Here is a 13283-nt window from a genome sequence, read left to right as displayed (position 1 = left end):
GACTCAGTCTTCGCCTATTCATTGTGTTGTCTTGTGGGACGGCGTCACGTCGTAAGCAACCGTCATGACATATTGAAGTAACAAGAAAAAAATATGGAAATATCAATAGCCCGGAATTTGAATAAAAAAAATTAAGATAAGCATACAGTTAGTTTAACATAAACCAAAGGGAAACATATAGTGACGGACTTGGAAATTTTTAAATAGAAAAGAACACAAATGTTATTAGTTTGGAAAACAAGACTTGTTATAGAAAGTTATTGTGTTACACTTTCGATCACTGTCCACACGGGTGGTCCAGCCAAAAATGATGTTTGGCTTGTGGCGACGCAGAAAAAAGAATTTGAGAACACTTAAACGATTTTTTTAAGCACGTGTCCTAAACCCTTTTCATGGGCAAAAAATAAAAGAACATTTTTTTTCGAAGGGAAGTCGAGAGGAGCGCTTATAGCATTCATTTGAGATCATGATCATGAGAAAAGAGGAATAAACACGTAGAGCTCTTGATTGTTAAACAAATTCTCCTTGTCAGCTTCTTAGGAAATGTATAGAGAACAGTACAGAGATTATGCATACTAATGTTAGGGTGTAAACGGGGTTAACCGTTAACTGTAAAAGGGCCAAAAAAATTTAGCCGTTAGGCGTAAACTTCGTCGTAAAAATAGTCAGCCTTAAAATTCTTTCTTTAATCGAAACGGGAAGAAAATTACCTGGAAGTCGTAAAATGGCCAAATATTAATCGTTACCCGTAAAAGTATCCCTCAGGCCATCACCTTTATCGGAAAACATCATAAAAACAATGGTTTAAAAATAGCCTGAGGACTCAAGGGGCCTTCATAGATAAAAATGCATTACCTCATAGACATGTAACTCGATGAATGATTCATATGATATGCGAATATAACTTTATTGGATTTATCATTGAACTAGTATAAAGAGCATTTGTTTCTCTTCGCAGAGAGGTTGAGAAGAAGACACTGCTATTAGCGAGAAGACAGAACTTACGATGAAGCTCGTTGCTGTTCTTTGCCTTGTTTTCTGTTTGGTTTGTATCATTGCAGGTATGTGTGCTTTAGTAATAATAATAATAACAAATTTATTTAAGGAGGGTAACACACAACAGTAATTCAATTGATGAATTAGTCGTGTATGTATGTAAATGTATTCGAGTTTTATAAAATTGGTCGAAAGGTCTATAAGAATATAAGCTACAAACTAGATAAATTAAAAAAAGCCGCTTGTGTCAGATTTAATCGCATTCAGACTGAAAATCCTACTTAACCTTCTGTGTAGTCTAAAAAGTGATCGCTAACACCCAAAATGGTTTTCCTTCTCCTTTCCCCTCTCTGGGTTTGTCGTAGTAAATCACACACTTTCGCAGAACAATGAGATAAGAACCTATTACAATGATCTGACACTAAATGACACTAACTGGTTCCTTATTTCCGAAAGATTTTCATCTTATGATTTTAAAAATGAACCCTATAGGTGAGCTTCAATTTTCGAAATAAATGAAAGAAAGGAACCGCGACGTGACTCAAACGCGCATTTCCTACTATATTTGATTGTGACGATAATTTTACGTCCATAATTCCTTTTTTTTAGTAGTTGTTAGTCGGCTGTTAGAATAACTTTGGTACAGGTTTCACAGCGCCTGATTGTCGGGCACCGGTCCTTAACCATCATAATACTATTGAACCCAGAGTTTGAAATATTTCCTTTTGAAGTTGTAAGAGCAATTATTGTACTCTTATGGTTTTTTTCTCATGCATTTACCTATATTGACTATCCGATAGCAGTACTTGATCTTAGTATATACCACTCAAGCGAATAGTGATTTTCATGCGCGCTTATTGGCTAGTTTGGAAGCGAACTGCAAGTGCTATTCACCTCCACTTCGGTGAATAATCGTACAATATTTTGATTCATGCTCTCCCATTTCATTCCAAGCATCTACTCTAATACTGCCCAGATCTATTTACTTAACTCTTATCCTTTCACGCACGTTTTACGTACGGCAAAACTTACGCGACAATATAAAAACACCTTAAACGTAGTTCCATTTCCAGGTTTTTTTAAAAAAAGCGTATGCCATTTGCACTAATCGAAATCGCGAGAGTACGGAAAAAAGTTGTAAAGTCTTCAGCACCTACGCACGAGCGTGCGTTTCTCGCAAGTTCGTAAATAAAACGTTTTCTTTTCGCACGTTTTCCGCATGGAAAAGCTTTCTCCTCAAACCTCTGGTAAGCATTGTGGAATGTCTGAAGACCTTTTTAACCCTTTAACTACCATCAGTGACCAAGACAAAACTTCTCCTTACAATATCAATACGATATCAAGAAGACAGGTGATGAGAATAAAGAGAAATATTTATTAGGGAATTATTAGTTGATCCAACACCAAATCCTCCAAACTAACATCACAAGAACTATGTGGCAGACAGTAAGGAGAATTACTAATGAGAATTTGGGAGTTTACGGGTTAAGACGTTTCTGGTAATTTGGGTGCACCTACACCAGTTTACTACTTACGTTTTATTCAGATCGTGTCTAAGGGGACAAGTGAAGAAAACTGACCGCCAATAAGGGGAGGAGGGAGGGCAATAAGACCATTAAATATCCTGGAACCCACCTCCCCCCCTTGGCGATAAAATATATAACGAGCGGTTCTTAACTGATCCAGTTTTTCCTCTTCCAAAGAGCGAAAGAAGACAGCTCGTTCTCAAAATGACGTCAATGGTTATAAATATATATATATATATTTTTTTTTTTTATTTTTATTTTTTTTTTAAATTTACCACTCAGTGGTTTTTTTTTTCATCTAGGTGAAGAGAGTTCCAGCGATGCGCCTTTACGAGGTATCATAAACACTACTTTTAGAGAGTTTTAGATCCACGTTTGGTGTGATTACCGCAAACGTAAAACCTGTCAGAAGTTGTGGTTAGAAAATAGAAGTTTTGAGACTTTCAACTTTTTAGATCGACGTCGGCTTTCGACTGAAAAAGTCAACATGTTCGCTGCCATCTTGAATTACACAGAAAATGGAGGTCCTTCATCTCAAATACAAACTGTGGCTGAAAGATTGTTTCCTAGCGTTCCAAACGGATTGGTTGTAACAGGAGCCCATTACCCGGAGCATCCATAGCAGTTGTACCCTTGAGTCAATCCTGTCCCGTATCTTTTTATTTTTAGAACTAAGATACGTGGGGGGCTCTTTTATTTCCCGCAAAACCACGCTGACGTTCGCACAACACCATTAAAAAGAAAAAAAATGGAAATTTTCCGCCCTCTTCGCCATTATTAAAGGACTATCGTGTGGCCTGCATGTGACATAAACAATAGAGGACCACGGCTCTCTTATGATTGGCTATTATGTAAACACCCGCGAAAAACCCCGTGGAAGGCGCCTCTCAAAATAAAAAGATACGGGACAGGGTTTACTCAGAGGGTAAGTATGGAAGATTGAAGCTCCGGATAATGGGCTCCTGGTTATGAAGAAAAGACTTCACCTCACATATATTCTTATAGGCCATACGCGAGCACTATCGAACAGGAAGACAAAAACCGTCAAGGGAGCATAAGTACCTGAAACTGCCTAGCCCGAAAATAAAACGTGGACGGCAAACGGCGAACATGACCGCTGGAGTCTGGTCACGTGACCCCAGACGTTTTTGGTCACACGTATTCAGAAACAAACATATATACTAATGTTCGGGTGTCAAGGGTTAATAGACTGCCGAGATATATACAATCGTTCCTGTATTTTCATCCGCGATCGTAACCATCACATTTAAACTGCATGCCTTGTTGTTGGTTTTTTTTCTATCCTTTTAGAATGCAACGATAGAGAAAAGGCCTTGAAAAATTGCCCAGCTGGGAAGAAATGTATGGCTGTTGTTGGGAAGAGAAGAAGAAGTCGCCTTATATGTGTAACTCAGGGGAAGAGCGGCGATCAGCCTGAGTAAACTATTCCACGCGACGAGTCCCGTAAATCAAAGGAATAAAACGCTAAATTGTTTAAAGACGTAAATAATTAAAGTGTTTTAGAAATCATGAAGTTTCAATTGTCCTTGACGCAACACAACAGTCAAATGTCGGAGATGTGCAATTGGATCAAATTTGGCTTCCTCGCCCCAATCTCCAGCCCAAAATTCCAAACAGTGCGAGAATAAAACTTGATGGAAACGTTCTAGATATTTATTTTAGGAAAGAGATATTACAAACCTTTTTTTAAGACCGTGACTTACTTACTTGATGACCCGTTTACTGCCTCTGAAATGAAACAAGCAATGAGGTGTACTAAATACGACACGGCAAGTCCTAATCTTGCTTTCCTGTTGTCTGTGTAAATTTATTACTTCACTTTCTTTTCAGTTTTCTTTCAGGACAGATAAATAGTCGCTCTATTTTCCAATTACAATTGCCGTTATGTTTTGTTATATCCATATGTTATTCTGGGAACTTGAGCGGGCTGACTATGTTTACGACAAATGGTTTGAATTTGCCAATAATTACGTCCAACGGCCAAAATGTTTGGCACTTTTACGGCTTATGGTAAACGTCATCGAGACTCAGTCCTCGCCTATTCATTGTGTTGTCTTGTGGGACGGCGTCACGTCGTAAGCAACCATCATGACATATTGAAGTAACAAGAAAAAAATATGGAAATATCAATAGCCCGGAATTTGAATGAAAAAAATAAGATAAGCATACAGTTAGTTTAACATAAATCAAAGGGAAACAAATGGTGACCGACTTGAAAATTTTTAGATAGAAAAGAAAAGTGTTATTGCTTTGGAAAACAAGACTTGTTATAGAAAGTTATTATTTTAAATTAATTTGTTACACTTTCGATCGCTGTCCACACGTGTTAGAAGAATTCTTCTCTAACACTCGGTTGAATTTCCTTTATTTTCTGGTTGAACTCTGAGTACAATTCTTATTTTCGGGGTGTAGCCCAGTCTGGACCTTATTCACCACAGTTCAGCTTATTCCTTTTGACATAAGTCCACACTGCTCTATTTTGCTATATTCTCTGATTGAAAGATGCTGTGCACCAGCCTATAAAGGCGGCACTAAAGGTGACACTGCGAAGCTGTCAATCTTCTTCCATCGTCATCATTCTATCTCAATCAGCGAATCACGTTAAGTTACGTACGACAGACCCCTCATAATTAGTTTGCGTCTTCGAGTTGTTTACGCAGTTACAAAAGCATTTTCTACCTTAAATTTCTTACATTTATGATTAAGATCGGCCAGAACAGAAGCAAGATTGATAATATAAAAATTCTAATAAACAGAATTAAAATCATGCTTAAAAAGGTATCTTAAAAGAAAATTGTACTTGAAGGTTGTTACATAACAACAGAGTAAACACATATTCGAAGAAGAAAGGGCGTACCCAAGGTACCGCCCCTAAGAAAACTAGGTGCTATTTGCATAAGTTATATAATTACAAATTCAGTGCGGCAGATAAAAGTACTTCACGTTTACACCTTAAATCATCTCTAAGAAAAAGAGGGCAAAAAATAAAAACTATTTTCCTGATCGGGAATTCGACATGGATTTAGCCTAAAAACGAGGGTGTTAAGTGGATAAAAGTATGAAAGGGGGTTATTTCCGGGAAAGTCCTGTACGGGATCAATTTTATAGGGTAGAGGCATTTTTTTTGGTACTTAACTATTTTTCACAGCAACATAATGAAAATATATCGGTAACTAGCCGCAAACCGCAGTTTACGCAAAAACATCTGTCTCCATGTCAAATTCACAATCATAATAAGGAAAAGGTGACCAAACTCTATCTGTTAGATAAGACCGCCAAAAGGAATAAGAAATGATCAACTGGCTCATTACAATGTTTGTCGGCCACCGGTCCTTAATCATCATAATACTATTGAACCCAGAGTTTGAAATATTTCCTTTTGAATTGTAAGAGCAATAATTGTACTCTTATGGTTTTTTTTCTCATGCATTTACCTATATTGACTATCCGATAGCAGTACTTGATCTTGGTATATACCACTCAAGTGAAAAGTGATTTTCACGCGCGCTAATTGCCTAGTTCGGAAGCGAACTGCAAGTACTATTCACCTCCACTTCGGTGAATAATCGTACAATATTTTGATTCATCCTCTCCCATTTCATTTCAAGCATCTCCTCTAATACTGCCCAGACCTATTTACTTAACTCTTATCCTTTCACGCACGTTCTACGTACGGCAAAACCTACGCGACAATATAAATACACCTTAAACGTAGTTCCATATCAAATTCCAGGTTTTTTTAAAAAGGTGTATGCCATTCACACAAATCGAAATCGCGAGAGTACGGAAAAAAGTTGAAAAGCCTTCAGCACCTACGCACGAACGTGCGTTTCTCGCAAGTTCGTAAATAAAACGTTTTCTTTTCGCACGTTTTCCGCATGGAAAAGCTTTCTCCTCAAACCTCTGGTAATCATTGTGGAATGTCTGAAGACCTTTTTAACCCTTTAATTACCATCAGTGACCAAGATAAAACTTCTCCTTACAATATCAATACAATATCAAGGAAACAGGTAATGGGAATAAAGAAAAATACTTATTAGGGGATTATTAGTTGATCCAACACCAAATTCTCTAAACTAACATCACAAAAACTATGTGGCAGACAGTAAGGAGAATTACTAATGAGAATTTGGGAGTTTACAGGTTAAGACGTTTCTGGTAATTTTGGTGCACCTACACCAGTAAACTTACTTTTTATTCATATCGTGTCTAAGGGGGGGAATGTAGAAAACTGACCGCCAATAAGGGGAGGAGGGAGGGCAAAAGACCATTAAAGGTCCTGGAACCCACCTCCCCCCCTCCCTTGGCGATATATAACGAACGGTCCTTAACTTTTCCTCTTCCACAGAGCAAAAGAAGACAACAAATTGCTCTCAAAATGATGTAAATGGACAAATATATATATGTATATGTATATATATATATAATTTATAACAATTTTAATTTCCTATTCACTGGTTTTTTTTTGTTTTCATCTAGGTGAAAAGAGTTCCAGCGATGCGCCTTTACGAGGTATCGTAAACGATGCTTTTAGAGAGTTTTAGATCCATGCCACGTTTGGTGTGATTGCCGCAAACATAAAACCAGTTTGCAATTTGTGGTTAGAAGTTAGAAGTTTTGAGACTTTCAGCGTTTTAGATCGACGTCGGCTTTCGACTGAAAAAGTCAACATGTTCGCCGCCATCTTGAATTACACAGAAAATGAAGGTCCTTCATTTCAAACGCAAACTGTGGCTACAAGATTGGTTTCCCAGCGTTCCAAACGGATTGGTTGTAGCAGGAGCCCATTACTCGGAGCATCCATACCAGTTGTACCCTTGGGTCAATCCTGTCCCGTATCTTTTTATTTTTAGTTATGAAGAAAAGACTTCACCTCATATATTCTTATAGGCCATACGTGAGCACTTTCGAACAGGAAGACAAAAACCGTCGAGGGAGCTCAAGTACCTGAAACCGCCCTGTCCGAAAGTATAACGTGCACGGCAAACGGCAAACATGACTGCTGGAGTCTGGTCACGTGACCCTAGACGTTTGCAGTCACATATGTATTCAGAAACAAACATGGATACTAACGTTCGGGTGTCAAGGGTTGATAGACTGCCGAGATATATACAATCCTTCCTGTATTTTGGGGCTTCTCACCCCAACCTCCAGCCCAAAATTTCAAACAGTGCGAAAATAAAACTTGATGGAAACGTTCTAGATATTTATTTTAGGAAAGAGATATTAGCAACATTTTTTAACACCGTGACTTACTTACTTGATGACCCGTTTACTGCCTCTGACATGAAGCAAGCAATGAGGTGTACTAAATGCGACACGGCAAGTCTTAATCTCGCTTTCCTGTTGTCTGTGTAAATTTATTACTTCATTTTCTTTTCAGTTTTCTTTCTGGTCAGATAAATAGTCACTCTATATTCCAATTACAATTGCCGTTGTGATTTGTTATATCCATATGTTATTCTGGGAATTTGAGCAGGTTGACTATTTTTACGACAAATGGTTTGAATTTGCCAGTTATCACGTGCAACGGCCAAATGTTTTAGCCCTTTTATGGCTTATGGTAAACCTCATCGAGACTCAGTCTTCGCCTATTCATTGTGTTTTCTTGTGGGACGGCGTCACGTCGTAAGCAACCATCATGACATATTGAAGTAACAAGAAAAAAATATGGAAATATCAATAGCCCGGAATTTGAATGATAAGCATACAGTTAGTTTAACATAAACCAAAGGGAAATATATAGTGAGCGACTTGGAAATTTTTAGATAGAAAAGAACACAAATGTTATTGGTTTGTAAAACAAGACTTGTTATAGAAAGTTATTATTTTAATGAAGAAAGGTAAAATGGTTTCCGTGTTTACATAGCCTGATGTAAACATGCGTGAGGTTGGGAGAACACGAGATAAGTGTAGGAATCGCTTCTCCCAACCTCCCAAGTGTTTACATCAGGCTATGTAAACATGGAAAGCATTTTACATTTCTTTTATAAAATAACTAACGAAAGGGGAACGAAAACCGCGTTTACATACGCTCATGTAAGATGCTTTTTTGGCCGATCAGAGCACGCGTACTATTTGAATTATTTTATAAATTAATGTGTTACACTTTCGATCACTGTCCACACGGGTGGTCCAGCCAAAAATGATGTTTGGCTTGTGGCGAAGCAGAAAAAAGAATTTGAGAACACCTAAACGATTTTTATAAGCACGTGTCCTAAACCCTTTTCATGGGCAAAAAATAAAAGAACAATTTTTTTCGACGGGAAGTCAAGAGGAGCGCTTATAGCATTCATTTGAGATCATGATCATGAGAAAAGAGGAACTGATCAGGTAGAGCTCTTGATTGTTAAACAAATTCTCCTTGTCAGCTCCTTATGAAATGTATAGAGAACAGTATGGAGAATATGCATACTAATGTTAGGGTGTAAACGGGGTTAACCGTTAACCGTAAAAGGGCCAAAATAATTTAGTCGTTAGGTGTAAACTTTGTCGTAAAAATAGTCAGCCTTAAAATTCTTTCTTTAATCGAGACGGGTAGAAAATTACCTGGAAGTCGTCATATGGCCAAATATTAATCGTTACCCGTGAAAGTACCCCTCGGGCCATCACTTCATCGGAAAACATCACAAAAACAATGGGTTGAAAATAGCCTGAGGACTCAAGGGGCCTTCATAGGTAAAAATGCATTACCTCATAGACATGTGACTCGATGATTGATTCATATGATATACGAATATAACTTTATCAGATTTATCATTGAACTAGCATAACAAATAACAAATACATTTAACAGAAATTCAACTGATGGATTAGTCGCCCTCGATCCTAAAAGTACCATCATTAGAATAAAAATGTATTCGAGTTTTATAAAACTGGTCGAAAGGTCTATAAGACCTAAAAAACCTAAATCTAAAAAATGGTCGCTAACGCCCAAAATGGTTTTCCTTCTCCTTTCCCTTCTCTGGGTTTGTCGTATTGGGAAAAAAATCACACCCTTTCACAGAACAATGAGATAACAACCTTTTACAATGATCTTTTAAAAAACACGACACTAACTGGTTCCTTATTTCCGAAAGATTTTCATCATGTGATTTTAAAAATGAACCTTATGGGTGAGCTTCAATTTTAGAAATAAATGAAAGAAACCAACCGCGACGTGACTCAAACTTGCATTTTCTATTTCCTGTTTGACTGTGACGATAATTTTACACCCAACACAAGTGTTATTGGTTTGGAAAACAAGACTTGTTATAGAAAGTTATTATTTTAAATTAATGTGAATTGACTCGTTACACTTTCGATCGCTGTCCACACGGGTGGTTCAGCCAAGAATGATTTTTGGCTTGTGGCGACGCAGAAAAAAGAATTTGAGAACACCTAAACGATTTTTTCTTTAAGCACGTGTCCTAAACCCTTTACATGGGAAAAAAATAAAAGAAAAATTTTTTTCGACGGGACGTCGAGAGGAGCGCTTATAGCATTCATTTGAGATCACGACCTCGAGAAAAGAGGAAATGGTCACGTAGAGCTCTTGATTGTTAAACAAATTCTCCTTGTCAGCTCCTCAGGAAATGTATAGAGAACAGTATAGAGAATATGCATACTAATGTTAGGGTGTAAAGGGGGTTCACCGTTAACCGTAAGAGGGCAAAAAAAAAATTAAGTCGTTAGGCGTAAACTTTGTCGTAAAAATAGTCAGCCTTAAAAATTATTTCTTTAATCGAAACGGGAAGAAAATAACCTAGAAGTCGTAAAATAGCCAAATTTTAATCGTTACCCGTAAAAGCACCATATCGGTACCATCACCCCATTGGAACCCACAAGCAATATCCTACCGTGCACTATCAAAAAACAATGGGTTGAAAATAGCCTGAGGACTCAAAGAGCCCTCATAGGTAAAAATGCATTACCTCATAGACATGTAATTCGATGAATGATTCATATGATATGCGAATATAACTTCATCGGATTTATCATTGAACTAGCATAAACAAGTTCGCAGAGAGGTCGAGAAGAAGAAACTGCTTTCAGCGAGAAGACAGAACTCACAATGAAGCTCGTTGCTGTTCTTTGCCTTGTTTTCTGTTTGGTTTGTATCATCGTAGGTATGTGTGCTCTAGAATAATCGTAATAATAACAAATTTATTTAAGGAGGGTAACACACAACAGTAATTCAACTGATGAATTAGTCGCCCTCGATCCTAAAAGTACCGTCATTAGAATAAAAATGTATTCGAGTTTTATAAAACTGGTCAAAAGGTCTATAAGAATATAAGCTACAAACTAGATAAAATGAAAAAAGCCGCTTTAGTCAGGTTAAATCGCATCCGGACTGAGAATCCTACTTAACCTTCTGTGTAGTCTAAAAAAATGATCGCTAACACCCAAAATAGTTTTCCTTCTCCTTTCCCCTTTCTGGGTCTGTCGTATTGGAAAAAAATATCACACGCTTTCGCAGAACAATGAGATAACAACCAATTACAATGATCTTTTAAAAAACACGACACTAACTGGTTCCTTATTTCCGAAAGATTTTCATCAAATGATTTTAAAAATGAAGCCAATGGGTGAGCTTCAATTTTAGTAGTAAATGAAAGAAACCAACCGCAAGGTGACTCAAACGTGCATTTTCTATTTCCTATTTGAGTGTGACGCTAATTTTACGCCCATAATTCGTTTGTTTCCCTGGTTGTCAGTCGGCTGTTGTGATAACTTTGGTACAGGTTTCACAGCGCCTGATTGTCGGGCACCGGTCCTTAACCATCATAATACTATTGAACCCAGAGTTTGAAATATTTCCTTTTGAAGTTTTAAGAGCAATAATTGTACTCTTATGGTTTTTTTCTCATGCATTTACCTATATTGACTATCCGATAGCAGTACTTGATCTTAGTATATACCACTATAGTGAATAGTGATTTTCACGCGCGCTGATTGGCTAGTTCGGAAGCGAACTGCAAGTACTATTTACCTCCACTTCGGTGAATAATTGTACAATATTTTGATTCATCCTCTCCCATTTCATTCCAAGCATCTCCTCTAATACTGCCCAGATCTATTTACTTAACTCTTACACTTTCACGCACGTTTTACGTACGGCAAAACTTACGCGACATTATAAACACCTTAAACGTAGTTCCATACCAAAGAAAACTGACCGCCAATAAGGGGAGGAGGGAGGGCAATAAGACCATTAAAGATCCTGGAACCCACCTCCCCCCCCTCCCTTGGCGATAAAATATATAACGAGCGGTTCTTAACTGATCCAGTTTTTCCTCTTCCACAGAGCGAAAGAAGACAGCTCGCTCTCAAAATGATGTCAATGGTTATATATATATATATATATATATATATATATAACCATTGGGGTGGCTATATAGCCTTACCTCCATCCTAGCATCAGCACTGCACTGATGAGGCCCAGAAGGCCGAAACAGTACTGTCTGCAGTTAGTTATATATATATATAATTTTTTAAATTTACCATTCACTGGTTTTTTTTTCATCTAGGTGAAGAGAGTTCCAGCGATGCGCCTTTACGAGGTATCATAAACACTACTTTTAGAGAGTTTTAGATCCACGTTTGGTGTGATTACCGCAAACGTAAAACCTGTTAGAAATTGTGGTTAGAAAATAGAAGTTTTGAGACTTTCAGCTTTTTAGATCGACGTCGGCTTTCGACTGAAAAAGTCAACATGTTCGCTGCCATCTTGAATTACACAGAAAATGGAGGTCCTTCATCTCAAACACAAACTGTGGCTGAAAGATTGGTTCCTAGCGTTCCAAACGGATTGGTTGTAACAGGAGCCCATTACCCGGAGCAATTATACCAGTTGTACCCTTGAGACAATCCTGTCCCGTATCTTTTTATTTTTAGAACTAAGATACGTGGGGGGCTCTTTAATTTCCCGCAAAACCACGCTGACGTTCGCACAACACCATTAAAAAGAGAAAAAATGGAAATTTTCCGCCCTCTTCGCCATTATTAAAGGACTATCGTGTGGCCTGCATGTGACATAAACAATAGAGGACCACGGCTCTCTTATGATTGGCTATTATGTAAACACCCGCGAAAAACCCCGTGGAAGGCGCCTCTCAAAATAAAAAGATACGGAACAGGGTTTACTCAGAGGGTAAGTATGGAAGATTGAAGCTCCGGATAATGGGCTCCTGGTTATGAAGAAAAGACTTCACCTCACATATATTCTTATAGGCCATACGCGAGCACTATCGAACAGGAAGACAAAAACCGTCAAGGGAGCATAAGTACCTGAAACAGCCTAGCCCGAAAATAAAACGTGGACAGCAAACGGCGAACATGACCGCTGGAGTCTGGTCACGTGACCCGAGACGTTTTTGGTCTCACGTATTCTGAAACAAACATATATACTAATGTTCGGGTGTCAAGGGTTAATAGACTGCCGAGATATATACAATCGTTCCTGTATTTTCATCCGCGATCGTAACCATCACATTTAAACTGCATGCCTTGTTGTTGGTTTTTTTTCTATCCTTTTAGAATGCAACGATAGAGAAAAGGCCACGAAAAATTGCCCAGCTGGGAAGAAATGTATGGCTGTTATTGGGAAGAGAAGAAGAAGTCGCCTTATATGTGTAACTCAGGGGAAGAGCGGCGATCAGCCAGAGTAAACTATTCCACGCGACGAGTCCCGTAAATCAAAGGAATAAAACGCTAAATTGTTTCAAGACGTATATAATTAAAGTGTTTTAGAAATCA

At 38.0% G+C, this 13283-nt stretch overlaps 2 long non-coding RNA genes across 2 annotated transcripts; both read left to right on the top strand.

Annotated features, from left to right (window-relative positions):
- Positions 1-944: 944 nt before the first annotated feature.
- On the top strand, positions 945-4052 carry LOC136277024 (uncharacterized). The gene is made up of 3 exons (XR_010715737.1): positions 945-1061; positions 2825-2857; positions 3834-4052. It is a non-coding gene; the product is annotated as an uncharacterized lncRNA (long non-coding RNA).
- A 6471-nt stretch (positions 4053-10523) lies between these two features.
- Positions 10524-13283, top strand: LOC131789919 (uncharacterized). Its single transcript, XR_009340649.2, has 3 exons — positions 10524-10651; positions 12056-12088; positions 13065-13283. It is a non-coding gene; the product is annotated as an uncharacterized lncRNA (long non-coding RNA).

The sequence above is a fragment of the Pocillopora verrucosa genome, chromosome 11 (assembly GCF_036669915.1).
Source record: "Pocillopora verrucosa isolate sample1 chromosome 11, ASM3666991v2, whole genome shotgun sequence".
Taxonomy (NCBI): domain Eukaryota; kingdom Metazoa; phylum Cnidaria; class Anthozoa; order Scleractinia; family Pocilloporidae; genus Pocillopora; species Pocillopora verrucosa.
The sequence above is the reverse complement of the archived record's forward strand: the minus strand, read 5'-3'. Positions and strand labels throughout refer to the sequence as shown.